This window comes from Convolutriloba macropyga, chromosome 9, assembly GCF_964194025.1.
Source record: "Convolutriloba macropyga chromosome 9, txConMacr16.3, whole genome shotgun sequence".
NCBI lineage: Eukaryota > Metazoa > Xenacoelomorpha > Acoela > Convolutidae > Convolutriloba > Convolutriloba macropyga.
In genome coordinates this window covers 33,096,489-33,102,488 of record NC_134476.1, presented here as the reverse complement: position 1 = coordinate 33,102,488, position 6,000 = coordinate 33,096,489, and the positions used below count along the sequence as shown (strand labels likewise).

General features: G+C 36.7%; 1 protein-coding gene across 3 annotated transcripts in view; it reads left to right on the top strand.

The window, feature by feature from the left end:
- LOC142345741 (phosphoinositide 3-kinase regulatory subunit 4-like) overlaps nt 1-6,000 on the top strand; it is a 428,489-nt gene that overhangs the window by 411,848 nt on the left and 10,641 nt on the right. The gene's annotated exons all lie outside the window — the stretch shown is intronic.

The following is a 6,000-nucleotide window of genomic DNA, read 5'->3' as shown; positions in this document are numbered from 1 at the left end:
TGTCGTTCAAGAGCAATTCTTCCAACATTTGTCGGTTTATGTTTAAAACAGCCAAATGAGCATTTTGAAGTTTAAGATTATTCTGCTGTGGATTTTGTCGCACATTTTCATTTTCCTTAATCCATCTTGGCGTCCGTCGAAAAGCGTTATGTTTAATAGCACCCGTCAGCATCTCAACGGCTGGTAATATGGCGTTCTTTTTAAATTCGCTTTACATTTGGATCACTTTCGTTTTACGTAAGTCACGGATTTCACTCTCACTGTTTTAACTGAATGGATTTTTAATTTTTCCTTGCATTGAAGTACGCAGTGTAGCGAATACGGTCAATGTCAAAAGAGCGAAATTAAAAGAAACGGGATACACCGATAAAGCCCGGTCATTAAGTAACTCATAGTGCACTAGGTAATCAATATTCGTTAGAGCAATTGTTAGCTTTAACCGCCGTCAGTTTAAAAGCTGAATTAAGTATAACTGGCAGGCCCGCAAACACATCATAAGAAAATTCAACGGGATAGAAGGTTTAAAAGATATTTGTTTCGTGCCAACTCGGGCTCGAACCCATTTGCCCCTCATTTACCAGGCATAGGTGTTAACGCCAATGCTTCCGACGCGTATTTTTTCCGTCTATTACCCCATGTAGCAGTTAATTTCTGTTAAGCGACAGTTTTGGTTTTGCCGAGTGTCATATTTAAGTAGCGCAAAAATTTGTGCAGATAACGAGCTTATACATGGTGGCAAAGCGCGTTTATTATCTATTGTCTATTACTATTTCTGAATCAACAAATTTCTTGTCAATGGCTTTAATGACTCGCCTGCTTTCGCAAGCTTAATGAGCGCGCAAAACATGAGCAAATTAGGATCCAAATTATGAAATAAGAGAAAGATTGTGAAGAAAGAAAAGAAAAAATGAAAAGAAACGAAATAAAAGGAGCAAAAGAAAAAGAAAATCAACTTCTCAAAGTTGTGGTCAAGGAAATCATGCGTCTTCTCCCGGTTTTAATTGGACTCGAACACCTGCGCCTCGATTAACAGTCAAGGGTCTTATCTTCTACGCTATGTATGCTGAATGCTTACGCCTATTGAACTTTCTAATGCAGAAAGAATGAAGGAATGAAGAAAGAACGAAAGAAAAACTAACGAATAAAAGGAAAGTGAAGAACGGAAGAGAGACAACCAAATACCATTTTTTTAACCCAAGTATATGCTTTTTAGCCCCTAATTGGGCTTGAACTCAAGCCCATCTCTTCACAGTCATAGGTTTTAATCCCTTGCGCTAACGACGCCTGTTGCTTTTGTCTATTGAACTGACTGCTTATGCAAATTTTTGGTCGATGGTTTTTTGTTTCGCTTGCTTCCTTTTGCTAAGCTGCAATCTTAATGAGCAAAGAAACATGATCAGAGCAAACGCATGGTGATGACGGCTGCATGTTTATGGACCGCTGAAGATAGGACCGCTGTTAATTATTGCTCTCAAGTGCAACTTTTGTTCAAAATAAAAGATAGATAGATGAGAGGGAGAGAATGAAAAGATGAGGGAGAGAATGAAAGGTGAGGGAATGAAGAAAGAACTAATGGAAGAAAAAGGAAAGGAATGAAAAAAACTAATCCCCAATTTCTTAAACGCCAGTACATCATGCATCGTTTTCCGGCTCTGCGCGGGCTTCAACCCATACCCCTTTATTCACTGCCATAAGTCTAATCCCTTGCGCTACCGACGCCTGTTGCTTTTGTCTATTCAACTGACTACATACGGAAATATTTGGTCATTGGCTTTTTTGTTTTGCTTGTTTTTGTTAAGCTGCATTCTTAATGAGCACAAAAACATGAGCAGATTGGGAGCTTAAGCATGGTAGAATAGGCTGCATGTTCGAGGATCGTCAAAGCATACGAAGATAGGAGCGCTGTCAACAACTGCGCTCAAGAAGATATCCGAATCCCAAATTTTTAGCCCTGTTTACTAAGCATCCAATTCCGTCCCTACTCGGGCTTGAACCCATGCCCATCGCTTCACAGTCATAGGTCTAATTCCTTGCGCTATCGACGCCTGTTGCTTTTGTCTATTCAACTGACTACATACGCAAATTGTTGGTAATTTTCATGTCTACAAAAAGAAGGGTACCCGACACGGTTTCGAACCCTCGACCCTCAGATTAACAGTCATCCATCTTACCAACTGCGCTATAACGACTACATACCACCGTTTCTCACAATCGCGTTTGTCGTATCAATACTCATATTTCAGATTGAGAGCATTTGAGATCACGCAAAAATCAATAGTAAAGCGTGAGAAATTTAGTTGAGAGCTAAGAGTGTTCTAGAATAGCGCAGATTCTGTACGGCTAAATCATTGCAGAAAAACACACGTTTACATTAAGAACTTCAAACTTAGTTCGAGCGGAATTAAAAAACACGTAGTACCCAGGACAGTAAATCCTCCCTCTTGGCGAGGATTCTTTCAAGCCCTCTTAGCCTCGTGGTAACTGCACCTGACTAACAGTCTTTTGTCCCAGGTTCGGTTCTCACCCATCTACTTTAAGCCTTTTAGGTCATTGAACTCTCTCTGTATATTCGCTTAACCATGCTGCTCAATGCTGCTCTTAAACATGCGCTTCGAGAGGCCCCTTAAACATGCAAAAATTTTGTCCAAATTTTAGAGCTCACGCGTTTAATATATAGGATTTTAGAATCTAATTCAAACGGCTCATCAAATAAGAACTCTTTTGCTGTTTCAATCCAATGTGCTTAAAGCGGGTCAAGAGCATCTATTTTCCGGTAATTTTCCGGCTATACCTCTTAATTGCTCTGAAACAAAGCATTGATGTAGTTCCTGTTGTTCTTCCTTATTTTTGTGCCATTTTGCGTACTACCAACTTTTTGTCCGATTGTTTTTGTCGTCGGAACATTTCACTTTTTGTCCTAAAAAGCTGGAACAACAGTTAATAACCGGGAATTAAGTCATCGATCAGTTTTAATAGTATCTAATGATATAAATCACGGAAACTAGGGACATAAATCATGGTGTGATGGGCAGTGTTTTTTTGGTGGCCACCATTCCGTTTACCACGCGCACATCGCGCCACGCCCACCTCCTTAGTCCCCTAACCGCACGCTCGACTAAACAAGCTGTCAGCTATTGCAGTGTAGAAAATTTTCGCCAGTGCGCACAACGAAACGATCCCCGAAATAAAACTTCATCTTTAAGTAAAAATCAAACGACATTCCCAAAGAATAAGTTAATCGATCCAAAAGGGTTTGGTTTTTGATGAAAAATTCTGCAAAAATGGTTTTCTGCGCTCCAATTTTTGGTCTCTCAACAATATCAATAGATTTAACATCTTAGCATAATTTTGGTGTTATCCTGTCTACTATTTTCAATCTCATAATACATTGTGATACAAATAACAGCAAAAACCAAAAATAGAAATAAGCCGGCAAATGTAGTTCAAGCAGTCAATAAATGCACTTATAATGGCAGGGGCAATTATGGGCCTTCTCGGTTTTTTACGACTCGAAGAGGAGTATTGGTTTTCTTGAAGTTTTTTTTTACCGGAAGTGCTATACGTTCATGGCCGTTGTGACTTGGAGGCGATATTGAGTAATATTGCCGTGTGAAGTAATTTTACTGAACGAGAGAAGTTGTTCATGCGTTGCAATTGGTAATTTATTAATAGCCGCCCTCATCTTCTCAGCCGGCTATTATAGCGCTCCTATTTTTTTTTTTACTTCGTCTAATAAAAAAATGTTTCGCTTTACCTCATTTTGCCGCCTTTTCAACATTTTGCGTGAAATCTTTTTGACTTCTCTAGGCTAGTTTCTCTCTTCTCTCATTCTGCTAAAAGTGATTTTGAACATCAGTTGCTCAGCAAAGCAATTCAAAATGAACAGAGTCAGTATAAAAAATTGAAGTCAGAAATAGAAACGGGATAAACCCATAAAGCCCAATTTTAGATGCCCGCTATTTGAACGTCGTTCCTATAAGTATTAGTTACCTCTCTCTAATGCTTATTGTTATTGATAGTAGCCCCTGTAGCCTCTCTCTAAGAAACAGAAGTATGTTCAACTACGAAATGCCATCAAAATAAATCGGACTTAAAAAAATGTTTTTGTACAAAAATCTTTTTTTTTCAATATCTTCTGTTATTTCAATCCCAATCATGCTTATTGGAATCAACGGCGGCTATTTTCCGGCAATCTGCCGGGTATGTTTGATTTGGATTCTCCAATAATAGATTTTGAGGGCAAAATGACTCTCAATTTCTGTTTTTTTTATTCGTTTTTGATTATCAATAATTGTTATTTTTTGTTTTTCGAAGGGCAAATAATGTAACTGATGATTAGCGAATAAGGTAACCGTTTTTCAACAACCAGGCGTTGCCTTTTCAGTTTTTAAGATGAAGTTGTTTCTATATTAACTTTATGAGAAACTGATTTTGGGGGTTTTGTCCAATTTTTCTTGCTTTTGTTCTTTCGATTCTTGTTTGGTTTAATAGAATGATCCTCTTTGTGCATCGTCAGAGCTTTAGTTTTCGTTTTGATCAAAATCAAAATTTTTCAAATTGTCGTTTTGAACAAAAAATAATGAATTCCTTGATAAATTATTTGATGTTTTTTTGGTGTTCTATTTTTGTCCTGATTGTTTTCTTTCTTATTTGAGAGAAAGTTAGCTGATTAAATTTATTTAACAGCAATTTTTAATAATGAAATCTGTTTCTTTTTGCTTTTACTTTTTGAATTGCTCTTGAACGAGATTTGTATCAATTATATCAGTCCTGCGATCCTTTTTGTGAGATTTTTTGCTTGGCCGATTGTTCGTCTGACCCACGGTTCAATTTGGAAATTACATGAATTATTTTTGAGATATTCAAAACTGATTTTTACGGTTGAAGATATCTTTGTTTTTTTTGATAAATTTTGGGCTGGTTGATTTTATGCTTTTTAGTTTTTGTTTGCTGCGTCTTATTTTCAAACCAATTGGATTTATTAAACAGGAGATAACTGGTTTCTCGGTAATTGCATAAGTGCTGTGGTTTTGTTTTCGTTTTATGATTCAGTTCATTTTCTAAGAATTTATCTCGAAAAATTTTACTCTAACCAATGTTTTTTTAGTTGCGGAGTTAATATTTAGTTTGGTTGTTCCGTGGAAATTTTAAGACCTGTCTGTTTTTCAGTGACCAGATATTTTTTAATAATAGAAAATTTGCAATTTCAAGATTTCTGTTTATTGTACTGGTAGTTATTTTTGGCTGTTTTTTGAATGGCACCGTAATTGTTTTTTGTTGCGTGCTTAAATGATGTTAAGGCTGAAAGTTTTCTGGTTTCGTCAATTGTTCAATTTTTAATATAGTATTTTAGTTAATTTTTGTTGAGACAAAGAATAATTTCTTAAGACGATAAGGGTTCCGGCTTCAAGTTCGCCACGTTTGTGTTTTTTGGGAAGGCAGATGCCTGGAGATGCTTTTGGCTACGTTTTTAATTTGTCCTCAAGAATTTTAACGACCATATGACGTTACAACTTCAAATATATATTTTCTCATTCTTTCATGCATTTTCGACTCAATTCCTTGCGTGGCGTTATTTTTAACTGTTAGTGGAGCGACTTTTTTGTCCATTCGCGTCATTGTGTTTCTTGTCACACGTGACTTATCTCAATCTCAAAAATGACTCTTCTTTACTTTAATTCAACGAGATGTGGTTGTGATTCAAGATCAAGTGATTGTATGTCACTCTAATCGAAGGTTATTTAAGCGCAGCTGTTAGAGGCAGCAATTTATATAAATTCTTAATTAAAATTTAACATCTCAGTATTGAATATTTCGGAGACTGCACATCTACGAAGATTTTGGGATATTTTCTGGCAATCTGAGAAGATAACAATAAAGGCTGCGAATCGTCAAATCAAAAGGGAATATGGCGGTCAATCTAATGTATTTTTCTATTTTGAAACAAAACGGACTTCAATTGATTGAGCATCACGCAACATTGATTGAAACCAGATTTAT